Below are 9,011 nucleotides of genomic sequence, written 5' to 3'. Positions count from 1 at the left end.
TATATATACACACACACACACACACACACACACACACACCAAGTGTCCCTACAAGAATAATATCAGTAATTTTTTACCTTGTGGGGTCATTTGGTTGGTCCCGGAAAAAAAGCTCCTAAAAAGTTAGGAGCTAGTAAATGTCATTAGCTCAGAATAATAACCAGTACGACTATGGAATGTCCTCATAATGATAGGAATACAGTGTGTGTGTGTGGCCTGGTAATTATGGGGACAAAATGTCCCCACAAAGATGGCAATATCAAAAATCCTTGTCCTTGTGGGGACATTTGAGGAAAACAGCTTATAAATCATACTAAGTAATGTTTTTTGAAAATGTAAAAATGCAGGAAGTTTTCTGTGATGAATGGTATTCAGGGGTAGGGTTAGTGTAAGGCGATAGAATATACAGTTTGTACAGTATAAAAATCCTTATGTCTATGGAAAGTCCCCATAAAACATGAAAACACAACATGCCTCTGTGTGTGTGTCTAATAATTATATATAATTAACTTTGTATTCAAACCTAATTAAAACGTGTTCAAGTTCTTATAGCCAAAAGTAGTAAAAAAAAAGTGCAAAGTAGAATTTCCCTTATTTGAAGACTATACATTTTCTGTAAAAGGGAAGTTTTGGCCAGTCCAAAACAAGCATTTGTGTGTGTGTGTGTGTGTGTGTGTGTGTGTGTGTGTTTCACTGGTTGGAAATCTTCTCCTTGACCTTGCATTAAATCCATGAAGAGAGTGCATTGGCATATTTTCCATTGTAAATTTCCTTCAGTGTAACAGTGTACAGCTGGGAGGAGGGTGGGGGGAAGAGAAGGAAAGATGGTCCCCTCCTCCTGCCGCCCAGCGGGCACTCTGTTCTCCATCACTCACAGAGCTCCAGTTGCATCATGGGGAGGGGGCGCTGGAGTGCTGCCCAGCAACTCTGATTACTTCCAGATCTCGGCTACACATTTCAACACACTTAAACACAGACATCTCCATATTCATGCACTCATACTACAGCACATGAACGCATGCGGATAAAGGCAATTATAAACATTCATTCTGAATACACTTATAGTTGAGCTAGATATATACCAGATGCAGTTTTGTATATTTTTTAAAACAGATATCACACTGGCCTGTTGGAGATGCATGAAACAGCAAGTAAGTTTAGGAATGCCTTAATCTATCTGTCTCTAATGTGTATAATATGCATGCATTGGAATTGCAAAACTTGCGTGTCTCATCATCTGTTTATGCTTGTCTACATCTTATGACGTCTCCGAGTGCTCTAAATACTTACCTGAGTACTTTAGGACACATAGTCCTACAGTTACTGACCCTTAAGAAAAATAAAGTTTGACGAAGAGGATAAGAGATTGAGAGGGAGGAGTAGGGGTGTGTGACCAATCAACTATTAAACACTGAAACATTCTCTGGAAGTCTGGAGTCACACAGAAAAGTGTGATCTCATATCACTCTGATCAGCAAACGCAGGAGGAAAAAGAGAGACGGCAAAAGAGAATAAAAAAGAGAGTTTATTGCTAAACATATGACAGAAAATCAAAAGATCAAAGAATGCAAGAGGGAGAGAGAAAGTGGGTGCGAGATGTTATTACTGTGGTGTGTCAGGCATGAGTGGTATCACTGGACAGGAAGTGATTCATTGCTGTCGTTTGTTTTGATTTCTCTCTTAGGCCGCAAGCAAGCATGGTTAGATCCACAGATCCTGCTGAGTGGCCGAATAAGACATGCCCACATTAAATAGTTGACCTCCCTTTATAACAATGACCTCTGGGAAGGCTCAGATATGAAGGAGCACTATTGATGCAATAAAAGCAAGTGGTCAGTAGTGCTTAGAAAAGTGAGGGATTTCTAACTGAAGTTAGGAATGTAGGCTAAAAATACTGTGTATAACCTAGAGACAGCTTTGTTGGCTTGGTGACTGGAACTCCATCAAGACAGCACATATTTCCATTGGGGTGTAAAGGGGCGGAGGAAAGGGATGGGATCAGGAAAAGTCCCAGGATATGACTTCCCCCAAAAAACAACGGTGCTATATGTCAGCACGCTTTAAACTGATGCTGATTCTATTTTGTGTGTGGATGGAGCTTAACCAGCATCAGTTTAAAGATTTATTCCTTGGCATTTTTGTCTTATGATGACAAGAGAGTATGTAGTAGATAGGAAGCGAAGTGGGAGAGAGTGAGGGGAGACGGGATCACTAGCTGGGACTTGAATATGGTCACAAAAAGCTCAACAGTACTCTATGTCAGCGAGCTGCCCAAAAGCGAACACTCCAGCTGTCGGAATCCATTCCCCCACCCATATGATTAGAGATGTTGATGTAATGACTTAAAAAATGCTGATTCTGTGTGCAAGGAGCTTAACCAGGGGACAACTATCCAACATCAGTTTTGTGAATATTAGAACCTCATTTTGTGAGAAACATGGGGGGGAACAGAATCCGACGGCAAACAATCCAGATGTCAGAATCCGTTCCTCCAGCCGTTTGATGAGAGATATTGATGTAGTGACTTAAAAATGTCTAATTCTATACTGTGTGTGCATGGAGCTTAACCAGCACCAGTTTGATAAATATTAGAACTAAAATGTGTAAGAAACATGGGGGGAACAAAATCCGACGGCAAACAATCAGCTGTCAGAATCCGTTCCCTCACCCCCAAAACGTGGAACGTTGATGTAGTGACATTAAAGATGCTGATTCTATCCTGTGTGGTCATGGAGCTTAACCAGCATCAGTTTAAAGATTTATTTTTTGCATTTTTGCCTTTTATCATGAAAAGAAAGTATGTAGAAGTGAAGTGGGAGGGAGAGAGGGGAGGACAGGATCAGTAAAAGGCTACGAGCTGGGAGTTGAACTCAGATCACCCAAAGCACAGTGCTATATTTCAGCGAGTTGCCCACTACGCTATCAGGGACAACTAGCCAGCATCAATTTTGTGAATATTAGAACCTCATTTTGTAAGAAACATGGGGGGAACAGAAACCGACAGCAAACAATCCAGTTGTCAGAGTCTGTTTCCCCACCCCTATGATGGGAAAAGTTTATGTAGTAGTGACTGAGAAAGCTGCTGATTCTATCCCGGTGCATGGAACTCAACTAGCATCAGCTTAATAAATATTAGAACCTCATTGTGGAAGAAGCATATCTGTGATTAGTGGAATGAATGGATACATAAATAAAAACAAAAATATAGAAATGAATGAATGAATAATTGAATAAGTAAAGAAAAATATAATATTACTACATAGAATAAAATGTCAAACTTATTTAACTGAAAGTAAACATTGATTTCGGGACAATGGAACCAGAAGTGCTAAAATGCTAGCCTGTTTCCGGGTTTTGGCTTACACAGACACTCTATTCACAATTGTCATAATGTGGGTCAATGTGTCCTGTCATGTTTAGTGGTTCCCTGTCTTGTCATTAGTTTTCCCAGGTGTTTCCCATTTACCACGCCCCCTTGTTATCCTATCTAGCTCGTGTGTCTCTGATTATTTAAGCCCTGTGTTTCTGCCCTGTCTTTGTCAGTTATTGAATGAATGTATTTACGTACCACGAGTGTCTTGTCTGTTCTGAGTTTACCCAAGTCTGCATTATTAAAGTCTACTGCTGCATTTAGATCCGACTACCGCCTTTGCTTCCACGCAATTCATGACAGAATAACTGACCACCAGGATCTAGCCGGGAACCACCGACCGTAAAGCAAGAGGTATGATGATGGAGGACGGATTCTCCCAGAATGGACGGTCGCTTGATGAGTACGTGGGGGCTTACCTAGAGTTTTATCATGAGACTAATTTGAGTGAGGAAACACTCAAGTAAAATTTCTGGAGTGGGATGGACGACACGTTCGGCGCAATGCTTCTGTTAGATGCGGAACACCTCTCTTTTGTGCAGTTCCTGGACCGAGCGTTGTGGGTGTGTGGTTCGTCACTCACTGTAGGACTCGCTGAGGAAATCAGCTGTGTTCCCAAACCAGGGCATTCCGTCAAGACCGTTCCAGGTAATTCCAAGCACAGTTCACGTAAGAGAGTTTCCAACCGAGCTCTGAGAAAGCCCGTTCGCCGCATCCGCACTACCGACACCGCGCTCCACAAGCCTGCAATTCACGTCTGCCCAGTCGAGCCCGCGCTTCACTTCAGCCCTGCCGACACCGCGCTCCACAAGCCTGCAACTCACGTCTGTCCAGCCGAACCCGCGCTTCACGTGAGCCAAGTCGAGCCTGCTTTTCACAACATGCCTGAGCTTCTTCCCGCCGAGACCGATCATGCCTGAGTTTTTGTCTTCCGAGCCCGCGACTGACGTCTGCCCAGCCGAACCCGCGGTTCCCGAGTCAAGTCCCGAGTCAAGTCCCGAGTCAAGTCCCGAGTCAAGTCCCGAGTCAAGTCCCGAGTCAAGTCCCGAGTCAAGTCCCGAGTCAAGTCCCGAGTCAAGTCCCGAGTCAAGTCCCGAGTCAAGTCCCGAGTCAAGTCCCGAGTCAAGTCCCGAGTCAAGTCCCGAGTCAAGTCCCGAGTCAAGTCCCGAGTCAAGTCCCGAGTCAAGTCCCGAGTCAAGTCCCGAGTCAAGTGAATCGAGAGAGTCAAATGAATCGAGAGAGTCAAGTGAATCGAGAGAGTCAAGTGCCAAGTCAAGAGCTGATTCTAACCAAGTGAGTGAATCTAGCCCAGTGACTCGCCGTCGCAGGAGGAGAAGGAGGACTCGTTTGGTTCGCCAGGCTCCGGTGGGTGTTCCCAGACGCCTCGCCCTGCCGGCCCCGCCTCTGCGCCTCGCCCTGCCGGCCCCGTCTCTGCTCTTCGCTCGGCCAATGTCTATGAAGCTCCATGAGACTGTCCCAGAGCCCGTTGCCAGCCCGGAGGTTGTCCCCCTAGGTTTTCCCAAGTATTTTTTTGGGGGGGGGCCAAGGGTCCGGTGAAGAGACCATGAAGGCTGCGCCGCCATGGTCGTCTGCAGGGGCTTCACCACCCTGGCCTTCGCCTCGTCCTGCTCCGCCCTGGCCTTCGCCTCGTCCTGCTCCGCCCTGGCCTTCGCCTCGTCCTGCTCCGCCCACACTCTGCGGCCCTTGCCTAGTAGGTCCTGGTCCCGTTCCCCTGCACGGGCCTGGCCCTCCATCCCTCCCCCAAGACCGCCTGTGCTTCACCGCCCTCCTGAACTTTTGTGGGGTTTTTTTTGTTTTGTTGGGCGTCAGGAGCCGCCCTTAAGGGGGGGGGTTATGTCATAATGTGGGTCAATGTGTCCTGTCATGTTTAGTGGTTCCCTGTCTTGTCATTAGTTTTCCCAGGTGTTTCCCATTTACCACGCCCCCTTGTTATCCTATCTAGCTCGTGTGTCTCTGATTATTTAAGCCCTGTGTTTCTGCCCTGTCTTTGTCAGTTATTGAATGAATGATTTACGTACCACGAGTGTCTTGTCTGTTCTGAGTTTACCCAAGTCTGCATTATTAAAGTCTACTGCTGCATTTAGATCCGACTACCGCCTTTGCTTCCACGCAATTCATGACAACAATATGTTGTGACGACTTTATTATGAGAGATGTTAGTCAATTTTGGCTCAGAAACAACTGCTCCTAAAATTGCACTTTGATTGGACTTCACTTCTCACAGAAGAACTGATATAAAATGCCTTTATGATGTCATCAAATTACTGTACGCTTTTAAAATACTGAATATACCACACTGCTCTGGAAACCCCCACATTAAATAACTGTTATTAAACTCAGCAGGTGGTGAGAGGGTCAATATTCAAACTCAAGTTTAGTTCAGCCATCATGACCTCAGTTTAATGGGCTACATTATTCCAATCTAGCTGAAGGAATGTTTCCTGTGCACAGTCTGGAAACTTTAATTGTCTCAGAGCAGCAAGGTTGCCATGTAGAATATAACACACCCTAGCAGAGTAAAACATTTTCATGCTTTTTGCATAAACAAGTAAAAAGAGCCAATAAATACTTGGGCAAGAGGTATCAAAGTAATAAAGCCACTACCTACTGATCAGGTGTGGCTGACTGTGACCACACCTTCAGGCCACTCCCACTGTCAACTAAATGCAATACGTTTTCTAAGGATAACAGCAGGAGTTTCAACAAAGCTTATTAAAGATGTTCACCCCAATTATGACATTTACCGACTAACAATATGTTAGAATATCTAAACCTAACTTTCTCTCTTCTGAGGAACGCATTGTTTTGTGGAATGTTTGTAAGCAAGTGATCAATCTAATATATCCTTATATCCGATTATATCCTATTGAAATGAATGGGAATGCTAACAGACAGCTTTCTTCAGGTATTGTAGACCTCCTTAGACAATGTTTTAAGCTTTTAAACAAAGATAAGCAAAAATAAATCTGCAAATAAAATTATGGATTTACTCCTCTTACTCAAGCACCGCTGCAGTAAAATATATCGTAAACCCTCTAAGTCCTGGTGAAGTGATTTAGTTTCATAGTTGCTGGAGCAGGTTTTTATAGGCCATTTAATATAGCCTGAGAAAAAGACCCTTCACATACTAACTGTGTTTGAAAATGGGCTTAGCGGATCTCCCATTTGCTCAGAATGAGATTAATTTACAGATGCACACATATGCATAATCAGAGACAAAATAGAAGTTTTAGAGAAAGGAGGGTAGTCTCAGTTTATGAGAGGAGGAGGACATGAAAAGAGTGTGGGGGAATGTTTTCATGAGATCTTCTGGGAGCAAGTCAGAAAAGGGACAGAGGGAGAAGGAAGAAAAGAGGCCAGGCTGAAAGGGCTTACTATAAATTGCCATGATGGAAAAACAAATAAATAACAGAAAAAGTACCATGGTACTTTGAGGAGGCACATGACTGGCAGCCAAAATGAACAAACAAAGAAACCCTTACAATCAAGCTAACCATTACACCAGTCTAATTATTTAAAGGGAAAGTTCACCCAAAAATGAAAAGGCTGCCATAATTTACTCCCCCTAACGTCGTTCCTGTAGTCTATTACTTTTGTTCTCTTTTCAACGGAAGAGAGTAAGGACTGATGCTGTCCAGTGAAACACAATTAAAGTAAAAAAGGTCCATATTTCTTCTGAAGTAAAAAACTAATTTGGAATGACATGCAAGTGGCAAGTGACGCTTTGTGCGCCAGCATATGGTTTATAATCATGAGCTGACTAACCCAGATTAACAAAGCTAATCTTAAATGATCTAGAATCCCCCAAAAGTATGTTTATCTAGGTCTTCTAATAATTTTATCTTTAAAAAGCAGCACAGCAGTTCTGCTCTGGGATATGTCATGAAACAAGGCTATTCCCCTTGTTCTCTCCAGCTGGCTGGAGTTCTGGGTTTTTCTTTTTGCTCCTTCGAGAGGAAGTGAGGATCAGAAACAGCTGAGAGCGCTTGACTCCCCTTGTCTCTTAGTTTCTGTACGTGAGGTCACTGGGCTAGTCCATTTCTCCCCAATAACAAAGATCTTGAAAACCTATTGAGAAGACTTTGCATCACCTTATAAGCTAAAAGGGGGGTATAACCTTGTAGCAAAAAAGCATACAATCCATCAGCCATATCCACAGTGACTGTGGTGACTGTGAATAAAAACCCCTCAGAAGTCACACTCTTTCTGGATAAGCGTAAAACAACATTGATTGCTAACAAAGAAACTTTTCGCATTACTTGCATTTTATTTGTCAATTATTGGCTACATATATATTGTTAATAAATCTTTGAGCTGAAATTTGATGTGTCTGTCGTGCAGGGCAGAGGACGAGCACACTCGCTCACCCCAAAACTGTTTACTCCCTTAGTGTACTGATTAGCTTGATGTTTACAGTAATGCACTGTATTACACAATTACAGTACCATGTTACTGTAAAACTGAAATACGTTAAGGTACTGTAAATCTTAATTACAGTAACTTACTGGCAACAGTGTTGCCAGTAAGTTACTGTAAAAAACCTTGAAAAGTCTAACAGTGTACCCTAGACAAAACTTTACCCCTGGTACGTAACAATAGCGATTTTTCTATAAGTGCAACTATCTAAGTTTACTTGACCATGTTGTCATGGCTCACTAGGTTTCTTTATTGTTTCACATTCATTGGACCATTCAGATTTACAGACTATGCAAACAAGTGAGATGATTATCCTATAAGCTATTTAAGGAGCTATTTAAAAGTGAGCAAGAGTCTGTTTATAATAATAGCCTGATTATAATCTTACCCCGGAGATGCTCATGTCAGACTGGAGGGATCATTAGGTCAGATCACATACAGTAAGCTTTAAAGTCCTGTATATTTAAAGTCCACTCAAGCTTTAATCATCTCTGGTTCCCCATTTAATTAACATTGATGCAGTTACATAGCTTACAGTACGATTGACACACAGCTGAACAAGCTCGAAAGAGACATTTCTGTTCTTTAATTTTTAAACGTCCGCGAGGGACGGATATGTCGCCCTGGAAAAAAGAGGGCGACATATCCTTCCCCAAAATCTTGAGAGATTTACTCTAAAAGCAGCCTGAAGTTATTACTTAAATATACTCTGTGCGTTTGTGTGTTGCACAAGTAGTTGTTCACGGTCGAGTAATAGTAGATTAAAAGTATGTTCTTCTTTTTTTGTTTCTTAAATTTTACGAAAACACTTGCCCAATATCTTTTTTCTGACAGAAAAAAGCACGCTTTTAGCCCAAAGAAAAGCAGATAGGTCAAGCTGATATACGCAAATAGAAATATCACCACCTCCTGGTTATAGACTGGCACATTTCACAATCATAGACTGTTTATTTATGCATTTCACACAAGTCACATAGTCTGTTCACATTGTCACTTTCTATATCAAAGTGAGATAAATAAACCACTAATAAAACTAATTAAAAATGAAAAGGGTTTTTCATTTCATAAGCTTTATCTAAATTATGATTACCTAAAAAGTCTGAGGATTGTATACTTGTTTAAAGACACATAACTTGATATAATGTGCAAGACTTATAATAATAAAACACTTTTATATTAAAATGTATTTTATTAATTGAGCATA

The sequence above is a fragment of the Rhinichthys klamathensis genome, unplaced genomic scaffold (genome assembly GCF_029890125.1).
Source record: "Rhinichthys klamathensis goyatoka isolate OS25496 unplaced genomic scaffold, OSU_Roscu_1.1 h1tg000569l_1, whole genome shotgun sequence".
Taxonomy (NCBI): Eukaryota; Metazoa; Chordata; class Actinopteri; order Cypriniformes; family Leuciscidae; genus Rhinichthys; species Rhinichthys klamathensis.
The sequence above is the reverse complement of the archived record's forward strand: the minus strand, read 5'-3'. Positions refer to the sequence as shown.